At 42.5% G+C, this 22542-nt stretch overlaps 1 long non-coding RNA gene across 1 annotated transcript; it reads right to left on the reverse strand.

The window, feature by feature from the left end:
* Positions 1 to 9267: 9267 nt before the first annotated feature.
* LOC134475995 (uncharacterized) lies at positions 9268 to 22542 on the reverse strand. The gene is made up of 2 exons (XR_010047372.1): positions 13995 to 22542; positions 9268 to 9764 (listed from the first exon to the last, which is right to left on the reverse strand). It is a non-coding gene; the product is annotated as an uncharacterized LOC134475995 (long non-coding RNA).

Here is a 22542-nt window from a genome sequence, read left to right on the forward strand (position 1 = left end):
AAGAGGGCCTCCCCTTTCCTGAGTTCTGGGTTCAGCACCTACCCGCTTTCTGAAATCTCAGGAAGTTCAGCCAGCACTGATGAGAGTGTCATTCCTGCTGAATGCAACTCATTCCTGAGATTAAGAGCATCTATCAACTCCAGGTGCCAGAGAAGGCAGCTGGGCCTCAGTTTCCTCCTCTGCACAAGAGAAATAATTAAAACATAATCTTGATCAAATGATTCAATGAGTAATGCCTCTGAAATGTTTATGAGAGTAATCGGTGCAGAAAGAAGACTCAAAAAACAAACAAAAACCAAAAAACAAACCAAACAATCAAAAACCCAGCAGATAGAGATTTTTCTCTACATCATCTTTCTCCTCGACATCACGGCAAATTCAAGGCTCAGAGATGCACTGGCTGGAATTTTGCTCTGCAGTCCCACCTGCTGTGGGCTGTGGACACAGAGGGAATGAGAGGACCCAGGTCAGGCTCTTGCTTTCACAGCAACCTTTCTTGTGAAGTTTTCTGCCAAGAGTAGAATTCACTGATCAAATATTTATCAGCTCAACAATGTGGCCACATCACTAAGCACCGATAAGAATGACACACATCTTTCTCCCACAAAGCTCCTGGCCTGATGCTGCGGCACCTTAGAATGTGTGCTATTTGAAAGATGTTTTCAGGACTTTGAGAAAAGTTGATTTAGGAAGTTTCACATGAATAATGCCCTGCTCCTCTTTTTTGATATACATGAATAATCATATTAATTGTTAACATTTATTGATGCTTTCTCTGGTGGGCAAAGTGTTAAGTAGTTTACATGAACTAAGCCCAATCGATCCCATACTGGTTGAGATCCTGCACTGACATGGTTTATAAGAATGGACTGTAATCATCATCCCCACTTTACAGATAAGAAACTGAGTTCCAGAGATGCCAGGCAGGTTGCTGGTAGTCACATAGTTTATAAGTGGGGGCAAAATGACATTTGAACATGAACAGTTTAGATTCAAGGACTTTAGGAACTCAGGGGAGCTGCACTTCTGAACTTTTAGGGTTCTCTCTGGGGGATTTTTGAGCAACTTTAGCTAATGATTTTGAGGTTGATTTTGTCCTTTTGACTCCCTCCTGCACTCTGGTGAGTTGCATTCTGAGTTTGGGTTGATTTTAAGGGAAACTGAGTCAATCTTCTGTGCAAATACAACTATATGATGGTTCTTCCTTGGCTTCCCGGGTACCCTACTGTTGTTTTTAAGTGTGGTGAATTTATTCTGGTTTCAAAGGGCATACTGGGCCAACCAGTCAACCGTTTCCCTCTTAGATGAGGGCTTTGAACCTTTTTCAATTTGTGGTAGACACTATTTGGTGCCTTACCAAGGTTACCCCCTACTTATTCTAGTTACTGTGAGTGCTGTCATATTAGGATTGCCATATTTCATAAACAGACATATTTTATCTGAAAACCCCGTTGATACTCCATAGAAATGTTCTTGACTGATGGGAGAAATTCACTCATTCAGTGAGTGACTGGTAGGGAGATGTGGAAACCTGGTCTTGTGCCACAGGGCAAGGACAGCTCTGAGGTACAGTTCATGCTCCGGTGCCACCTTGGAAAGGCCACTTGAGATCATAATCTTTTCTCTTCCTTCTCCTTTTCAAGTTTCAATTGAGAGTTTTTTCTCAGTACTCACATGGTTCTGAAACCCTGCTTCAGGCTCCAGTTCTAGGAAACCCAAATATCCTTGAGAATATGGTAAACACTCTAGACCTGCGCCTTGAGAAGAAGCACAGTTGCACCTACACAAGCACGATCAGATAATTTTAGGAATTCTCCTTGAGGGCTGCCTCTTACTCCACTGCGTCTCTCAAATTTTTTTTCTCTTTCTCTTTCTTTTTCTCTTCCTCTTCCCTTTCCCACTGTCCCCTCTCTGTTGCTGAGAGCTAGGGATTGACAGTCATTGAGATAGCAAGAGGGCTAGCATGGAGTCAGGAATACAAATTATTAGTGTGTAGAGTTTCCTCTAACCCACATAATTTCCATTATTATCAGAAAGTCTATGTGTAAATGAAAACATTTCCAGTGAAAGGAAGTTGTCAGTTGAGTGTCACGATAAGAAATAATAGTTGAAAGGATATTGAAGAGATGTAAGTCTGATGAAGTCACCTTTATACTTAAAACCCTTCAAAGACTTCTCATTAATTTCCTGATGAAGATCAAAGTCCTTGACAATGTGTCCATGGATAGATCTGCACACAATGATAGTTTTATTATGAATTACTTTCTCATTTCATCCCTGTGCCATAGCCACACTGGCCTCCTTTAATCTTTCCAACTTACTACATTCCTTCCTACCTCAGGGCTTTACATCTGTCACTTTCTTTCCCTGGATTACTCTTTCCAGTCTTCTTGTCTTCCTCCCTGACTTTTTAGACCAAACTGACACACTCTACTCCTGGGTAACAAATCATCCCAACTTAACTGCGTAAAACAACAAACATGCATTATCTTTCAGTTTCTGTGGTCAGACATCTGGAAGGGGCTTGGCTGAGTAGTTTTGGCTCAGTCTCATGAGGCTGGGGTCAAGCTGGAGGCCAGAGATGCCATCATCTGAAGCTTCACTGGAGATGGAATCTGCTTCCAAGATCACTTGCATGGCTCCTGGAAGGCCTCAGTTCCTTACCCAGTGAGCCTCCCTTATCATGTACCCCACCAAGTATCTTTTCAGTAAGGCAACATGTACCTTCTGCAGAGCAAGTGACTCAGGAGAGCATGGGAGAGGGACACACACACACACACACAGACACACACACACAGACACAAACACACAGACACACACAGACACAAACACACAGACACACACACACAGACACACACACACACACACAGAGAGAGAGAGAGAGAGAGAGGCAAAAAATTTGGTTCACAAACAAAAGCATTTGGCAAAATTTCATTTTTGTTTGCAAATTCTGCATTGGGTGGGAAAGATGGCTGTGGTCATATTTCACACACAAACACAAATGTGGCCATCTTTTCCAAAATTGTAGGACAAATTAAGTTTGTGAACCAAGGTACCATTGTATTAGAAATGACATCTCATCACTTCTTTTTCCTAGAAATGAATTACCATGTCCAGCCTACACTCGAAGGAAGGAGAATTATGGACCCCTTGAAAGGAGGAGCACTAAAGATTTTGTTGGCATCGCTTTTAAAACCTCTAGAGTAATTTTGTTCAGTGTCAACATGGCCTTTCCCTTCTATGATTACTGGATTTGTAGTTGTCCAGGCCATGCTCATTAAAAAGGAAGAGTCTCTTCTTTTTCCCCCTTTTCTTACTCTTATATCTCAGGTACCCAACACATAGTTAGCGCTTAATAAATATTTATCTAATGATTGAATAATTCTAATTTTTGTCAGTATAGTTTAAGAAAAAATCTTTGACAAAAGAAGTCGTGGTCAATTTTTGTAGAGTTTCATTGATCTCACAGGATGTACATGAGCATTTTTCTTTCTTTTTAGTACCAGGAATTGAACTCAGGACCTTGTGCTTGCCAGGCAGGTGCTTATATCCCCGGCTACATAAACACTTTGCAGCCTGCCTTTTAAGTTCAGTTTGAGGATGAGACATAGAGTAAGGAGTCCATGATTTCTTTCTTCATTCATTCATCAATCATTTATTGAGCACTTATTCTGTGCTAGAACCAGTGCCAAGTTCTGAGGATGCAGAGATTAATAGCACCCATGATGCCTTTTATAAATGAAGACGTCCATGTCAGTGTATAAAGCGGTCTGATGCCTTTTGAATCATCTTCAAACACGAATGACAATAGGCAGCTGTATTAGAAACAGACCTCTTGGTACTGAGTTTGCAGAAGCGTTTTATCAGCCCAGCGTGTTGCCCCAGCAAAGTGCACTATTTACATTTCATTCCAAAGTGGTTGTGCCAACATCAAACCTCTGGGCTTTCATACTTGTGGTCAGTGTTTGCAAATGTATAAAAGGTTTTGTCAAAGGAGCTGGATAAAGATGGGTAGAGAATGGCATTATATATGACTGACAAAGATCTTGGAGTAGTTGATGCTGGGAAGCCTTCTGCTAAGGTCACGGGGACATACGTGGAGAGCGAAGGGAATGTGAAGAAGTGGAATTGGAGGAGATGAAATAGCAGCAAACGTGGGCTTTGGCTGAAATGAGCACAGTGCATGAAGAGCCCTGGCCTGCGGCTCAGTTACCGTCAGCCTGGGTTCCCAGACTGCTAGAGAGCCACGACTCCCTTTCCTGGGTCCCTGCACCATCAGTTGTAAGATAAGTGCATTGGCTAAAACCAGAGGCTTTAAAACTTTTTTTAAAAAAACCTGATTTGAACCCCTGTATTGCTCTCTCCATCTTGTTCTGACTGATTTTACTCTATTCTGTTTTGTTTGATAATATCAAGTTTGAGGGTATAGGCAACCACTTTGAAGGCAATAAGATTTACTATGGTGCCCATTATGGTTTGACTATTATTTTCTTTTGAAGTTCTGTAAGGTCTCCAACATAGGTTTTATTGGTCTTGTTCTGTACTGTTTTGTTCAATTCTAGTATACCTGATGATACAGGCAACTCTCTCTCTCTCTCTCTCTTTTTTTTTTTTTTTGTCTTTTTCCTTTTTATCGGTACCAGGGATTGAACTCACGACTGCCTGCTTGCAAGGCAGGCGCTTATGCCGCTGAGCTAAACCTCCAGCCCCAGGCAACTCTCTTTAAGATAGCAAGAGGCATAATGGTAACCATCTTTGATCACCTGGTATTCTGTTTTTGCATCATGTACTATGTCCATCCTTCTGTTCTAATTGACTCTGTTTTGCTTTGTCACATTTGGTTTTTTTTTTTTTTCTTTTTCTCTTCAAAAATAAGTTAGAAGAACTGTGGGAGTAATAAAACCCAAAAAGTGTAATTGTTATTATAAAAAAGAGAGGAAAAGAAAGTGGTCTAAAGGATATAACTGCATGTATATTTAAGTGTGTAGGATAGAAAACTATATTACTGAGTTTTTGTTGGATCATTGCAGTGCATTCATACACTGCAATCTCACTGTATGAATGTCCACTTTGTAACTGTTTCTAAGATGACTATGTAATCTATTAGCTAGTGATTTCTTACTGTATTTTTTTCTTGAAATTCTGTATTACTTTTACCCTTTTACTGCTTTGGTTTTTTTTTCTCTTTAAATAAAAAAAAGCCTTTTCATTTTTTCTTGGCATATCTCTTTTAGATAGCACTTGTAACACAACTCATAGACACATAAAAACAGATACAAATTGATCCTCACTTCTGAGAGGGGTAAGAATAGAGGCTAGGTCCCACACTGCTTCTTCCAGTTAATTCCACTGAGCCACGGAGTCTATTTTTTCTCTTTTCTGGCAGGCTGGAGGTGCTGGGAGAGTTAACTGCCTATAGGATAACTTGAACCAATGGGAAGATAACCTGAACCAATGGAAGTTGGGGTACTTATACTCCAGCGCCCGTACCCTCAGACTAGACGTCCTTGCTGTGTGTGGTGCAGGCTCGCTTCCTAGTTCCCTGAGAGGCACAGTTTCAGTGCGCACTGTGGCCAATCCTCCGATGACACACTTTGACTGGCTGCCTCCTATTCCCTTTTTCACTCTACTTCTTGTGATTCCTGGGATCACCTCCCAAATACAAGGCTTGCACTTCTGTCTCTGGCTCATCTTCTTGGGGGACCCAAGTTAGAAAAGCAGGAAACCTCCCCTCCACTTCTTCACCTGCCTCAGACACCTCTGCAGGGCTCCTAAGCCCACAGCAGTTTATAAACCACTGGACTAGGGAAAACCTCTTTGTGTTTCCTTATGGCTGTGGCATTCAAAAATGTGCTGCTTCTCTGGTTCAGTAGAACGTCATGTATTAATAGCAGCTCAACACTGGTGGCAAGAACCAGGCTTTCTTTATAAACCCCAAGTCAGATTATGTTTTGGCTTTAGAAGGGTTATGATGAGCTAGCTTTCTCCTGGCCACTTGCTTTATGGAGTGAGGAAATGAATCTGTGCCAATTGGCAGATACACAGGCCCCAAGTAGGTTAGGGATAATGAAGCTTGAATGGCTTTTGGATGGATAAAAATCCCACCCCCTTTTAATATGTGATTTTCTTTCTGATTCTTCTTCCAACTTTCACATGAAGGAAAAAGAGAGGCCCTTACAGGCCCTTCTCACCTTTGGCTGCAAAGAAGAACAAGAAGCCAGAGCCTCGATCATGTGTGGGTGTCCATTCAGACACCCCATGCTGGCTGCTTCAGGGCATGGTGGCTTGGCTCCCACTGTCCACTCTTGCCTTCTAGGGAATTCACAGTGCCTGAGAGCAGTTCTCAGACAGTGACTGATGAGGATGGGAGACAGACTCAGCCTGGTTACCTTGTTCTTGAGACAGGAACACCCAGACATGTGTGTATGACATCATTACCCATGGCTGTCTTGGAATTAAGCTTGCATCACCTCCAGCGAAAACTTGGTGCTCGGTGCTTAGCGACAGACACTTCCTGCCTTGGCTGCCTCTCTTCCATGCCCCACTTCTCCACTCCTCTACTGGTATTTCCTTGTATCTCTTAAATAAATTGCAGGTGTGAAAATCCTTATCTCAGGCTTTCTTCTAGGAGACTCCAAACTAAAACATTTCCCACACAAGCACTGGCTAGTTCCTGCTCATTCCCTGTTTGTTCCCAGGAACCAGCTACATGGGCCACAGCCCTAGTTGAATGCTGTTGGGGATTGGTGTACCAAGCGCTGCCCCAGAAGACCATCTTGGGCTAGGAGTGCTGGCTAAAGCACATGTGTCCTTCCTCTGTGAGCAGCTCTAGGATACCTCAGGGGCCAGGATCAGCTCTCCTGCTGTGCTTGTATCCCGTACCTTAGGTGGCTTCCTTGGTCACCTACAGTCTCTGTCCATCACTATTCTGCCCTTTGCTCTCGCAGTGGCAAATGATGTGAAATCTTCCTACCCACATTTTCCCTTCATGCTCGTTGACTGTGACTTATTATTCTTTCTACCTTTAATGTTCTTCTGTACCTTTCCCTTAGGAAAACCCTCTTCATTCTTAAAGAGGCAGATCAAGGGTCATCTCCTCTATGAAGCCTTCTCTGCCTCCTTTAGATGGATGAAGAGCCCTTGACCTTGTCACCCAACTCCTTCCCCCAGCATCGCCCTCCCGCAACACCTTCACACATTGTGCTGAAATCATCAGAGTACGCCTCTGTGGCTCCACCAGAGTGTGGGCTCTGTGGCAGGATGCGTCTTTCAGTGTCCAAATCCCAGTGCCCTTCAAAAGGTCTGGCATACTATAGGTGCTTGGTGTAGGTTGGGTTACCCAAAAGTAGACCCTGAAGTGGGCATCTGTTTGTAAGGGATGAATTAAGAAACGGCTCCCAGGAGAAACCAGTGATGGTATGTGAGAAGGCCCTGGAAAGGGAGGGTGCAGAGGGAAGATGTGACTTCAGGTCAAAGACGCACAGAGGGAGCTTCAGCCTGACCCTGCAGGGCATCCTGCAACAGGAGTTATGTACAGCAGTTGTCCTGAGAGCTGGACCTTTCTACTCTATACCTGTCAGACCCTGCGGGGACTGCTGCAGGGAGAAAGAAACAGTGGGACTTGACACCTGCATATTAACAAAGTGGCTCCAGGGCCTCAAAGCCACACTTCTGAGTCCCAGATAGGGCTGGCTGGAGGCAAAGGCCAGGGTGGCTTCCCCCACAGAAGTCAGGGACAGTGCAGGAAAGGTAGGTAATGCTGATGATCAGGCCGAGTACCAAGAGTGTCCACCAGAGGGCTCGCCACACAGTTGATGACCTGCACAGAAGTGCTGGGCAAATCTGCCTGCCCTTGGTATCTCCAAGTTTACTTAACCATCCCCTGTGGCCCACAAATCAGCTCTCCTTGGTCTCGTTCTTCCTGTAATCTTTGGGTGTGAGGCTACATACACCTTGTATCTCAATCACCTTTGGTTTTAGCCCCTCACCCCCATAAACTTACCCTTCATTAATTCACTCAAAAAAAAAAAAAAAAAAAAAAAAAAAAAGCTCAGTTCTTCTTTCAATGTCCTTTTGGAAGCCATTCCCTGTCTTCTGCTTTCATTATTTTGCTCCTAGGTTTTCAGAGTATAATATTGTTCTCGCGCATATTTGTGGACTGATCGACAAATGAATAATGGCCCAACCTTCTTAGCTTGGCATGCAGTTTTTCCCTAAGCTCTTCCCACCCCTTTCTTAGTTCTTATACATTGCTACATACACATTTTACTCATAACAAAACAAACTATAGTTAGCCTTCTACATATGCAGGTTCCACATGCATAGATTTAACCAACTGTGGATGGAAAATATTTGAAAAAGTTTGTCTATACTGACATGTACAGACATTTTTCCTTGTTGTTATCCCCTAAATGATACGATGTAACAATTAGTTACCTAGAATTTGCATTGTAGCTGGTATCAGAAGTTATCTGGAGATGATTTAAAGTATGGGCAGACATGCCTAGGTTACATGCAAATACCACCCCATTTTATATAAGGGTTTGAGCAACACAGATTCTGTCTCTGCAGGGAGTCCTAGACCAGGGATACTGAGGAGTGAGGGCTCCTTCTTCTGCACTGTCACTCACGTGCTCTTGGCCTCTCACTTCTGTTCTTCTCTTCTTTGTACCTCAAATGACCACGTTCTCATCTCTGCCTACAGAATTTCTGCTTATTTTCCAAGGCTCAGCTTCTTGATGAGTTTTGCCTTCTTTGAATTTGGGACATTTAGTTTGTTCTTAGGGAACTGCTAGAATTTTTTGGCATTGTCCTCTTTAAAAGATAATGAGCTTTTTCGTGTCAGAAGGAATATACATATGTAGTTGGCATTGTTGGTTACAGAATGTGTAAGTTTTCTCTTTTTGTAGGCTCATAAGACTGTGTTTCTCTTCTGAGCTGTGACAGTGCTAGGACTTGCTTTGGCCCATGAGACTTGATTAGAGTGACTCTGTCACCTCCAGGGTAAGAATCATTTTTTAAAAAGTGTTTTATGCCTTTCTTGTTTATTACCTACACTTAAATCTATCAGCTGATGTGTTAACATTTTTGTTAGTTTTGAAATATAAAAGTTTATTTTAAAAATTTTATTAACTGTTGGTTGGACATGGTGAATACCTGTAATGCCAGAGATTGTAAGACCAAGACAGTAAGACGTTCACAAGTTTGGGGTCAGCCTACACTACATAATTAGCTCAAGGCCAGCCTGGACTACAAAGAGAGACCCTGTCTCAAAAAATTTTTTATTAACTGTTAACACATGCTAATTGTACAAATAAATGGGTTTCACTGTGACATTTCCATGTATGCATGTATTGTCTTTTATCTTAGCCCATGTTGGAATATTTAAGAACTATTGTGGGGTTCTGCATGTCCCCATTTCCTGTTTGGCAATCCTAGAAGAACAGAGATGGAGCCTCCTGTAGCTGGTTCCCTGAGTGTGAAGCAGAAACCCCAGTATTTCCACAACAGGCACATGGAATAAACAGGACCTATGGTTTTGTTATTCTCAGCCATTGAAATTTGGGTGTTGCTTTTTACAGCATGATGTAGCTTGTCTCGACTGATGCAGTATAGGACACATCTCCAAGAAGCTAGTCAGTGTCTTCATGTAGAGAAGCCTCAAAGTACATTGTAGAATGAAGTATACTTAAGAAGCTGTATGTCTTGCTTGATGTCACCACCATTCTGTGACTGAGATGATGGAATGGACAAGATGAGATTCCCTGGAATTAAGGCATGACAAGAGTAAATTTACTGAGGCAAGTTAAGTAAGGCATTGAATTACCACCCACTGCATTTTATTGTATATGGTTAATGATATAATAGTTTGGGACCTGAAAAAATGTCCTCCACATACTATTTTCTTTTCTTTGGTCCCTTGACCTCTTCCTTCCATTTGTTCCTCCCACTTCCCTTTCTTCCTTTCTCTGTTTTAAACTTAGTTCTACACATTAGTTGAATGTGATAAGCTTGTATGAAGAGCAAGAAGAAGCCAGCTGCATTATTTATAATTTCTTTGAGGTATGAATAAAGAATAGAAAACCTTGCCATAAGAAAAAAAGTAAAGTTTTATTTTGAAAACATTACTCTTTAAACCAGCAGAGGCAGTTTTGATCAGACCTTATATTCCTCAATTTCTCATTCTTTATAGCTCAAATTTTACCCTAAAATAAAATGGATAAGATCTTCTAGTGACAAGAAATATATAATATAAAATTATTTAAATCATGCTCTGTTGGGGACTACAAATCATAAACCGAGTCTAGGAGACATCTAAGGCTGTCCTTGTCCCAAGTTTTAAAATCCAAAGTTCCTATTTGTGGGAGAAAAGGATTACACTTAATTATTTCCTAGAGCATTTTGGTAATACTGCTCACTGGTATTGAGTACTTGAAACTGTTCTTTAAAAGAGATTCTCTTGTTTTAATCTCAGCAAAATTATTAGCTATATTGAAAGCATTTATTTTAGCTTTGTGCCTGAAGCCTCCAGAATTATCCTGTGAGATCCAAATGCTGTCAGAACACTCCCAGTATGCCAGGCAGGCAAGAACAAGGTGGGCTTAGGTCCCTGTTTGGGCGCCAGTTTTTAGAGACTCCCTCCAGTGGACTCTGATCTCCTGCTAGGTTTACGGTACATGGTAAAAGAAAAAAGACAAAGAGACAATGTAAAGTAGCAATGCAGGGACCTTGGATGACCAGTTGTTCATGGAGGAACAAAAGGCCACAGAGAAGCCAGAACTTGTGTATTTATTAATTACATCTGTGTCAAGGACAGTGGGTGGAGGCAGTGAGTGTTCCCAGGAACAGTAATGGTAAAAGAATGGTAAAGCCTCTTTCAAGGATAAGATGGGGTAGGGGGCAATAAGGAAACTATAATTTCCCCAGATGCTTATCTTCTTCAGCAAGTCTTATCTTGCCCTATGAGTGCCACAGCAGTCACTAGCCCTAGAGCTTCCAGTTGTGACTAAAAAGAGCAGAGAGTTTTCATGTTCCAATCTGGCTCAAAGGGCAGGACAAGGACAGCCTTGTATGTCCCCTAGGCTCAATTTATAATTTGTGGTCCCCAAAAATGCTCTTCTCACTTTCTGGGATTGTTCCCTACCATTATGGTCCAGGATATTTGAAGTATCCTTAAGGAAAAAGTATTTTCATTGACACCTGCAACATATGAATCACATAGACCATTTGCTACAATGGGTTTTTTCTTTTTGCACTAAGGCAAGAAATCTTGAGTAGGAAAGCTCTGACTTCACCAACCTTGTGGTCCTGAAATTACTCATCTAGACATGAAACAAAATTGAAAAATCAGAGAGATCTACTTTGAGAGCAAAAGAATTGTTGATGGCCTGGGATCCATGTAAGTACTCATTTTACTTTTGTGCTGCTGGGTGAAAAACCTTGGGTCAAAAAGGACTTGAAAACATCAAGGAATTGACAGGTAGGGCTAAAAGACTTGGGCCAAGTGTTTATCATACCAAAAAAAATAAAGAAAAGGGCATACATCCAGAGCATCTGCAGCAGCATGAGACCAGAGAGGCTTGCATTTCCCCTTTTGCCATAACAAACTCATTGACAAGAACTGTCATTGACTGTGCTTTATCTTCCGTGTGCTACTAAGAGGGCACATTCTAAGTGCATCCTACGTAAATAGAGGTTTGTTTCCTGACCTGGGAGATCAATTCTGTCAAAGACAGCTTGCTGATGGATCACCTTGTGGTGGCTCTGCATTGAAAATCACATCAAATACCTTCTCAGACATGCTTCTGAATTACATGCTGGAATCTCCAAAGAGGAGGTTGTAGATGAATCTGGGAGAATGTGCATGCACTCCAATATGTGTGTCTCACATTGCAGGGAGATAAAGCTGGGGTTCTGCAGCTATGGTTGTTCTCTCAACTGAAGGCAGCGGAACATGGCATTTTTAGCACAGATTTTGGAGCCTGGTGGTTTAAAGTCAGGATTTAGGGCTTATACGCTGTGTAACTTTGGACAAATTAGTCAATCTCTCACTGCTTTGGTTTTCTCAGTTTTGAAGTAAAGATGACAGTGGGACTTTCCTCTCTCATGGGACAGTGTCTTAATCTGGATTTCCCTGCAAGAAGACCTCAAGAATAGATTTAAGAGCAAGTAGTTAATTGGGAAATGAAGGTAGATGAACAGTAGGAGTTTGGAAAGTAAATGAGGAATAAATTGTGATTTACTGAGCAAGTTATCACTGTAGGTAACTGGAACTTAATCCTGCCAAGGAGATCTGGGAACCTGTTCTTAACAAGCACCTCACAGTAAAACACAGGCTTGAGAAGTGAAGGAGCTGGAGCATTTACATATCAATTCCCATCTGTCCTTAATTGATGGCTGCCCTTGTGAATGCATGCAGATGAGTGCATTGCATGTGTGTGCATGTATGGGCGAAACACACGGAAGAGGTACTAATCCACTGCTTGCCATACCAAGAGGACTCTATCAGGAAGAGAAAGTCCACAGGCCAAAACATGGAGGAGCTGGCAGCTGTACGGCAAGCAGCAGATCAAATGAGTTCCTTGATATAAAACACTTTGAAAATTTCCTTTCACAAAATCAGCACTCCTTAAAGAGGACTACTAAGGCTAGATTGCTTCTTCTCTGGGATGATTTATTTTCTCAGGCTGAATTTTATAATAGTTTTTAATTCTCTGAGAAAATAAGAAGCCTGGTGTTATCTTAATGGCCAAAGACAATGCAGATTTCCTTGAGAATGGGTGTGAAGTGAGTGCACTGATGGAGTTACCTCCACCAGATCATCATGTCTTGGATTGTGAGATCTGCATATCTGTTAGACAAGCCAGCTTATCTGTTAGATAAGCATCTCAGTCAGTGGTAGAGATCACCACCTAGCTAAGCAATGCAGCAATAACAAATAGGCCTTCAATCCTATTGGCTTCACAGAAATCATCACCAGTCTAATCTCTTACAGTGGAGTCACCACTGAATCCTTGGCACCTAGCCCAGGGCAAGGCACAAAGAGGAGACAATGGCAAGTGATTTGATAAGACTCATGCTTGCAACTTTCATTTCAAATATTGGTTTCTTCCCATTGAACACACTCTTGGTTCAAATGCTCTTTTATTCTTGAAGTTCTGAGTCTTCCATAGCTGCCTTTTTTTTTTTTTTGAGCCAGAAGTCGAACTCAGGACTTCAAGCTTGCCAGGCAAATGCTATGCTGCTGAACTATATCCCTGGCCCCTTCTGTAACTTCTAGAATGCTTTTCACCTGTCCCAGTGCCCCATGTTCTGTCATGCATTACATTAACTTGTGTCCATGTCAAATCATGTCAATCTTCCTTCTAGTGCCTCTAATGGCCCCCAAACACACTCAGGAGCCTCTGCAGGGCCTATCCTGCTTATGACACACTGTGCTGCAGCCAGAGTCTCTCCTCACCCAGAATCTCATTTACTCACTTCTCTCCTATGCATTGCTGTCCCTAGTGGTCTCATTCACATGCCATGCATGATCCTCCCTTAAATCCTCTGCATGTACTGTTCTCTCGGGGTGGAATCTCCTTCCTGCCTGAACTCACTTGGCTCAATTGATCCAGATTGCTGCTCAGATGTTATCACCTTTTCCTTTTCCACATCACACATTGATTTGACTGTCCTGACCATCACTTATATCCAAAAGAATACAAACTCCATGAGAACACGGATCTCATTTTATTTAATGTGATATATTCAGCTCTTATAACAGGGCACTTAATAGGAGCTCAGTAAACAGCTGTTGAATAGATGTACAAAGATTATTATCCCAATTTAGAAATAAGGGCAGCTTAACCTTATAGCACTGATGAAAACTGCACAAAGTCACATAACTTATTTATTACTTATATCACATCTACATGCAGGCAAGGCTCAATTCAGCCTGTTATACCAAAGTACCATAGACTAGGTGGCTTATAAACAACAGAAATTTATCTCACCGTTCTGAAGGATGAAGTCTGAGATCAGGTGCCAACATGGTCAGTTCTGATGAGGGTTCTCTTTCTGGTTGCAGATGATTGACTTCTCCTTGTATTCACACATGTTCTCTGGCCAGTTTTTATAAAGAGACCAATCTCATTCAGAAGGACTCAACACTCAAGACCTGATTACCTCTCAGAGAAAGCCCATCTCCATGTGTGGTGGGAGTACAAAGACTCATTGCAAGGAACTTCCTTTTAATCTCTACAATAGTATTTTTATACAGAGGGTAACTGAAGCAGAATGAGGCTATGTGATTTGCCACAGGTTGAAAAGCCAGGGGGTGCAGAGCAGAGGTTTGAACCCATTGTCCTGCTACTCTAGGAGTCAGTCATGAAGGAACCCACTATGGGTGCTGGAGGAACCAGCAAGATGATAAACTTGCAAGCTCTTCTGATTCTGCTTGAAAACTTCTCAAGTGGGAAGGACATGTGTTGGAAGTGGTTACTCCTTGGCAAAGCCATTGTGCCTGCAAAGGGCACATACAAACTCTGATGGTCTTCAGGGTGGGTTGAAGGGGTTCCAGACATGACTGGTCATGCCCATATGAGAAAGCAGAGCCTTAGATTCCAGGATATTCTGACTTGATAACCCAAATAGACCCACTGGTGGGCTACCATCTGGGCCAGGTGTGCCTGCCTTGCAATGCCTTTGGAGGCAAAGTCCAACCTCACTCAGTGCCTAGATGCAGTCAATGCTCAGTGAATGGGGGAGGCTTTTTCTACTGCCAAAGTAAACACATCCACATTTATAGGAGCACATTTATCTGTCAAACATGTATCATTGACCCCTTGCCTTCTTTCCCCAAGCTAACCCACCCTAGGCAGTTGTTCAACTGTTTTTCCAAACCCAAATATGATCCCTGCCTTTAAGTGTTTGTCAGTTTTCCTTATTTTTCCTCTCCAGAGGAGAAATTTTTAACAGCTGTACCAAAAAACAAAGCAAAGCAAAGCAAAATAAAACAAAACAGCTCCCATAGAACTATAGATTGTCAAAATCTGACAGAGGCTCAGAGACCATCTATCTCTGGTATCCTCTTCTTTGCTTTCATAGAACCATAAGTAAAAGTTAATTACTTTAGGAAGAAGCAGTCAGTGGTGGTGCCAGGCCTGGGATCCAGGACTCCATTTGTGCAAGCTAGTGGTTGAACCTCCACCAGCTCTACCAAGCACAATAGCTGTAACTACAAAGTCACAGAAAGCAGCTATTTGAAGGCAGCTGAATTCCCCCTTTTCTCTGTCATGGTAACCATTTTTATACAGAAAAATCCCCTTTGGCCTCTGATCCATGGACTAGATAATTAATTGGCTTTTAAATAATTGAGATTATTAAAAAATGCCTTTGTACCTGCTAAAATTGCTCCAGTAATTACTGCCTTATCAAGAAGCTGATTCCACAGATGGAATACTTTTCCAAAGGATAGAAAGCATTTTCACTGAGGCTTCATGGATGCAGAAGTTGAAGGCAGCATGCTTATTATGCAGCACTAATTCTGGACTCTGAAGTCTCCACAAACCTTCTTCTCATTTTAATGGGTAGATGCACTGTATCTCCTTCTTTATTGTAAAATGTGATCATTAATTAAAATATTGAATTGACTTATTGGAGCCAGGTTCTGCATGTAGGCCTTTCTGAGCCTGGCTTCAATGTCCACTTTTTCAAAGGAAAATGTTTACAGAGTAAGAGAGAATGGTAGTGCTTGCTCTTCCCAAGTATCACTCGGTCCTTCCCTACCTGGCAACACCTGTGCTGAGCCCTAAGACAGAATGGTTTGTCCTGGGGTACCTGACTTCCTTGTCATGACTCCCAGTGGGTGGATTTTTTGAAATCCAGCTCCAGCCATCCAACGCTGACAATTTGGTGGACATTCCTAGAAAGCACAGTGCACTGGAAGAAGAGCCCAGGGCCCTTTGAGGCCGATGGACTGAGGCTCTTCCTCGAGCGTGGAAAAGTCTCTCGGATTTCCCTCTCTCCATTCTCTCCTCTGGGAGGCAGAAGATTGCAACGCATACTTACAGAGCTGGGAAGCATTAGTGAGATATGAATCGAACAGAGAGCAGATTATGTGTGTTCAGAGACCTTCACAGGGATTCCCCTCCAACCTCCGCCAGCTGCGAGGGGATCAGATTCTGTCATGAGACTTGACCATGAGGATTGATGGCTTTTAGTGATGAGTTTGCTAAAGACAGTGCTAATTATTGTCATTTAAATAAGGGGTGGTTTCTTATCAAAGATACTTTGTGTGGTTGGAATAGCAAACTCATTGGCTACAGCTTATGATCTAATCTGCAGCTCAGCCTTCCCTCTCTTCCTTACCTACAGGAACTATGCAGTTGTTATGACTCCTGCATTTTCTTCAACTGGCCTCCTTTCCCCTCTCTTACCCTTATATCCTGCCATTTCTATCTCTTAACCATTCCTTGGGCCCTTCCCCTTGTTTATGTCAACATTATCTCTTTCCTGTCCCTGAACACATAACAAGATCTAGGACAATTAAAGAAACATATCCATAGGCTTGGGCATAGCACCTGATGGCATCTACTGATACAGTATGGATTTGTAATCCACTTGTACTGACAACTGATAAACATCCAGGAAAGAACAGCACAGGAAAGCAGAGTTCTTGGAGTTGTGACTGTAGGGGCAGAGTAACTCAGAAATTTCCAGAATAGTATACATTATACACTAATGCAATTATGTATGCTTTGTGTGACTTTCTCATTCAAAGGTGAGCTCTTTAAAGTAATGAGTGTCTAATTTTTTCACCAACTTACATCTAGTACCTAGTTTGAGATTGGTACCTGGTGGATGATCTAAGATTATTTGTTAAAATAAGTAGAGAGAAAATTCTCACCAGTTACAAGGACTCCATTTGAGGTAAATTTGGTTGGCTATGAGGGGGCCAAACTGGTTACAATGAGATCAGATGGGGTGAGTGGGCAGGTGGTCAGACATATCCAATTGTCCACATAAGATAAAGTCCAGCACTCAGTAGCACAGGATAGCAGTAATCACTTAGATATAAGGATGTGAAGTGGATCATATTTCTAGATTTCAGGAACAACATAAGAGCTTGCTCTAAAAGATTAAGACAAAAGTGCTGTCGAAAGAGCCAGAATGGAAACCTTCATGGGATCCGTAATCAAACTGATCTGACAGCAAATCATCAGTACTACCCAACCAGAACCCTTTAGATCCCTCATCACCAGGACAGGGTGGACCACATCATCTGGGAAAGCAGTGCTAATACAGGTATAATCCTACGGGGGCAGGTTGTTCCAGATGTGGGAGATATTTTTGGGATTCTACAAAGGAGATTTTTAAAAAAAAAATAGCAGTTAAGATTACATTTTCTGACCAGATAATCTGGAGGCTGAATTCTGGCTCAACCCGCTGTGTGGCTTTGGACATGTTAGATTGCTGCTCAGCATCTTGATTTTCACTTCTGAAGTCTGAGGATGACAATGTTCCACACACTTGTAAATACAGTATACCAAGGATGCTTCATATGGTGTATGGCATGTGACAAGTGATTAGTGCATGGTGGCTTTTAACTCTCGTTATCAAGTTGGGCAAATGTTAGTGTGAGGCAGAAGGGAAGAGAGACTTGGCAGCTGATACCAAGAATAACGAGTACCATACCATTTCTTCTCTGTCCTCTACTTACATTTATGGCTGTTTCAGACTAGTGCTCAGTCTTGCTTTGAAGGGCAGCTATCCGGGGACAAGTTTGAGAAGACTTACTGTTTTGAATGCTTTTCTTATTGAACGAATCAGCCAGAGTGGTCCAGATTCTACTACTATAACCACTACCACCACCAGAGAAACAAACAAACCAACAAACTACCAAGTCACCAAATTGGTGTGACCTAAAACACAAACATTTGCTTATTGGCTTGTACAGCATGGCCCTTAAGAACTGGCAAGAAGCTCTATTCCATGAATTCCTCATAAAGAAAAAGGAAATACCCTGTTATTTGCTGTTGCAAAGTTTTCGCCTGGAAGCAACATGAATCACTCTTGCTCTTGTTTTGTTGGCCAAAGCAACTCACCCGGTCACACCTAATTTCAAGGTGATCCAGAAGTGTCATCCTACCAAGTCTTGGGAAGGAGGATTGGAAATAATGAATACAACTGATGATCACCATACTCTAAATTTCCCAGTCTAGTCCACTGGGAGAATAGTCCTTGGCTGATTTGGGGATACTCTGGTTTTTTCTCCACCGTCTCCCCTGATTCTCAGAATAAATTTGGTCTCTTTGGCCCAGGGATGATGAGCACATGACTCAAACTGGCCAAATCATAGCATCTCATCATTCAACCATTGTCATTAGTTCAAGGGAGAGACATGTGACCAGTGGGGATTCTTTAAGTGGGAGCTGGGAAAGGAAAGAAAGCCCTGTCTTCCTTGAATCTGGAGTTGGGAGGATATTAGAAAATCTCTATGTTCTCTATGTTCCTTGGTAAGCAAAGCTGGATAAACAGAGCTGATACGTGGAGTGAAGGGCAATGGAAGCAGAGCCCTTCTGAGGGTGACCAGTTTCTGAGGCTGGCCATGCAACTATCCTTTTCTTTTGCACAGTCCAGAGCCTGTTTCCCATCACCCATACTTGCCTTTTCTTGCTTGGCTCTGTTCAGAGGAACAGAATCCTGTTGTGGCCTCTCCCTGGCCTCCTGCTTATCTGATTGCAGGAGTTTGGCCAATGATAAACAATGACTGCGTGCTGGGAGTGGGAGGCACGGGAAAAGGAGAAGCAAGGAATTGCCCTTTCCTATTGCTTGGGGTGACTTCCTTAGCATCAAAGGGAGCTTTAGCTTCCCTTGGGCGCACCTGTGATGGTGCCACTTTCCGGGTATTAACCTCTCCTTGTCCTTCACAGTCAGGGTTGGAAGCGGTTGTTTGCCTGACCAATTTCTGAGTTACCTTCCCATCTCTTGCTTGTCTCTCAACTTCCTCATCAAGTGGCACACAACAGAGAATCCAAATAACCAAAACCAATTCCTAGGTCAGATCTCAACTGACCAACAACTGTTTGAATATGTAAATCCACACATTTCATCTTTGGCTAGAATGAGTTTAAAAAGAATCTCTGTTGCTTACAACCAGAGAATCTGGACTAAAGCAGTAATGGCTGGGAAATAGTAGCCAGCAGTTCCTGAGGGCTTATTGGATGTCAGGCACTGTGCTTGGCACTTGTTTTTATTACAGAATCCAGGAGTTAGGACATAGGACCTCTATTTTACAGGTGAGGCAGTAGAAATATAGACAAGTTCAGTAAGTTTATCCCAATCAGGCTGATTTTCTTTGAATAGAAATTCACTACAAATCAGCTGCTTCATTAAGTAAGGAAGGGATTACCACAAGCATGTCCAAGTCTGAGGTGGGACAAGATAGGTGAGGAATGATGAAAGGTAAGAGCACCGGCTACTTGGTGACACAGTCTGGAAGCTGAACGTAGTTCTTCTAGCAGGGAGTGCATGTATAGTGAGGGGAGAGAGCCCCATGTAAATGAGCTACACGCATCTCACTGCCTGTGATTCAAGTCGAGTGCTTGCTGCTAATTGCACACACATTTTGCTAAAGGTAGTAAATAGGAATCATTCACGTGTCCTCAGAGACCGCGGCACCATTCGGTATTCATAGCAAATATATCACCAGCTTCATAAGAGAATCATTTTAAAACAAAGCTTGGTCAGCTGTTTAATAATTTACTGATAGTGACAGCAGGGAGAATATCTAATAACCAGTGAGATTGGCTTTCAAATAGAAAATAAATTCATGTTGGAAGAGTTGGAGGAGGGAAAAAAGAGGGATGAGGGGGAAGCATTATTAGCAGTAAGGAAATCTTTAACATTTATCTATGGCTGATTTTTTAATTCCATCAGAGTAGAGAAACTTTATTAACAGGTTTTAAAATTTCATGTACTTCATTTTAAAACATCCACAGGGCTTTACTGCTTGCATAGAGAAGAATTATATAGATATCTTGTCTCCTGATAAGGGGGTTTTGACCCCAGCTGGGCACTGGGGAAGCATTAACCTTTCCAGTGTGGGGTTTTGGGGGTATATGATGTATCTCATCTCAGCTGCTCACGGGGTAGATAAGGAAAGGCCTGAAAGATGCAGAAAGCACAGTCCAGAAGAAACAAGACTGCCCAAACTATGACTGCATATTCTCTTGCTCTGGGAAGAACCTAGCCTACAACTTACTATAGATGCTATATATTATTCTGGGTAAACTGAACCTTGTTTGTTTCTGCTTATTAGCCAAGCTCCACTGAACTCTCTGTCAATTGAAAAGGGATTTGAGATGGGCAGGCTCGAAGTTCCCGGTTGATTCTGTTTCTGGCTCCTGACTGGGAAACACAGTTACAGTGGCTTTAAAATGTCCAGGAGCTCTTGTTGGAAAAATAAAATCTAAAACCAATATCAATCTGAAGCCATTAAAACTTCCTGTGCCTCAGTTTCCTCATCTGTAATTGGGGGAATGATAAGAGAGCTGGAGGGCCATGGGGTTCAAGGTAAGTACTCAGAAACTCCAGGTTCAAAGCAAAGCCAAAGGCGAAGTCCTCACAATCATCAATCTTTAAGCCTCGGTGGTAGGCAATCCGAGTGCACACAGTGTTTATCAGTGATGGCCCCCAGCCGCACCCCTACCTTTCAGCTCTGTTCCCAGAGCGCACACTCCGTCCTCAAACCAATCCCCAAATGTGCCACTCCGGAGACAGGCTTCCAGATAAGATAGATGATTCCTGTGCTCCCAGGTGGTGTTTTCTGGGGTTTTATATGCTGAGTGTGTACCCTCAATTCCTCATGTTCACTTTAAACTCACTCTGATTCTACCTTGAGTTATTAGTGTTTTTTTTCAGCTTATAGAAGTAATGATTTGTCAACGTTCTTTTTGACATAAGAATGGCTTGAATCAATGTGTGTATTCTGACCCTTTGCACCTGAAAACAATCTCTGTGCACTCAGAAGCCCTCCGCCATCACCATGGCTCGGTTCCATTGTGTATGTGAGCATGAGTGTGTGTGTGTGTGTGTGTGTGTGTGTGTGTGCGTGTGTGCTTGCGGCTCCTGGGGGCTGAAATTTGTGGTTAAATTTTGGGTGCAATATATTTCTATGTAGTGTAATAAAATACTTCTTACACAGACATAATTTTCTGAAACTTAAGGAACCAGCATTCTAGGGACTCAGCTATGGCAGTGATGGTGAAGCTTTCAAAGCTTTCAAAGAGGACAAACAGCCCACTGCCATAGTTTACCACTACTGAGCTACAGAGTTACTGGCTGATTAAAAACAGAGAGGAGGAAGAGGAGGAGGAAGAGGAGGAGGTAGGCGGATGGTGGACCCTAGGTAACTGCTTAGACTTCTAGACAACTTACTAGAAGGGCAAAGGGGCATTATGACTCATAAGAGAGGTTACTGGATTGCCCATGATCCCTGGGTGAACCCCTCGCCCTCCATCCACTCAGTCTTTGCAGGATTGTCGGTTACTGTGACCATCATCAACACAGAGAGATAAACAGATGAACCTAGGCTGATTGTTTTAGGACTCACCCACTTCCCTGGGCTAAGCCTTTCCTGGGCCAAAAGATGGGATGTGAACCATTGGAGGGGTGGATAACTGGGAATGAACCCAGGGCCTCTCACTGAGCTACACTCAGCCTTTATTTTTTAAATTTTGAGGCAGGATCTCGCTAAATTACTAAGTTGGTTGGGTTGGGCTTGAACTCATGATCTTCTTGCCTCAAACTTTCAAAGTTCTGGGATTATAGGAATACACTAACCATGCCTAGCTTACTAGTTTATTTTCAGATAGAATTTGGGAAGCAGAAGATCTCAAGTTTTACTGAAGGTGCTAAGCTGTGAGAACTGCATATAGAGGTGTCACTGTCCAATTTTGTAACTACTCCTAGACAGAAGTGTTGCTGAGATGTGCGGGGGTGGCATGGGGTGGGGAAGTGGACAAACCCCACCCATGTGGCGCGGGCTCAGCACCACGGGCAGTCAGCTGCTGGGGTCTCTAAGGCCTTTGCTGTGGTTGCCCTCTGGCAGGTGTTTCTGCCAGCTGGACAAGAGCAAAGTCCCTGGTGCTCCTGTGTGGTCCTCAACAGTTACCCATTTACTTTTCATGAGACTCATAAACGGCACAAATTTCTAAGCCTTTCCCTGAAGGTTTGAGTTTATCAACCTGGGATGACGGAGGACTCTGCATTATTAACAAGCGCTCTTGCTGGTTCCTGGGATCAAGGACAGTTGGGAAGTGTCACCCTGACACATCCCATTCTGTGCACCTGAGAGCCTTCCTTGGGTTCCCGTCTGATGAAGTGGCCTTCCATTGACTTTTACAATCAGGTACCATCCCTGCTGTTTAGAAGCAACTCATCTTTAATATATTTGGCTCTGGAAGGCAAACTTAGCCCTAACCTTTAAAAAAAATTTAACTTTTTATTTTATGGAAAAAAGTAAAATTTCATAACAAAATAATAAGAGAATAACAGTAG

Source organism: Cavia porcellus, unplaced genomic scaffold, assembly GCF_034190915.1.
Source record: "Cavia porcellus strain 051 isolate PalLab524CR breed Dunkin Hartley unplaced genomic scaffold, mCavPor4.1 scaffold_5, whole genome shotgun sequence".
Classification (NCBI taxonomy): domain Eukaryota; kingdom Metazoa; phylum Chordata; class Mammalia; order Rodentia; family Caviidae; genus Cavia; species Cavia porcellus.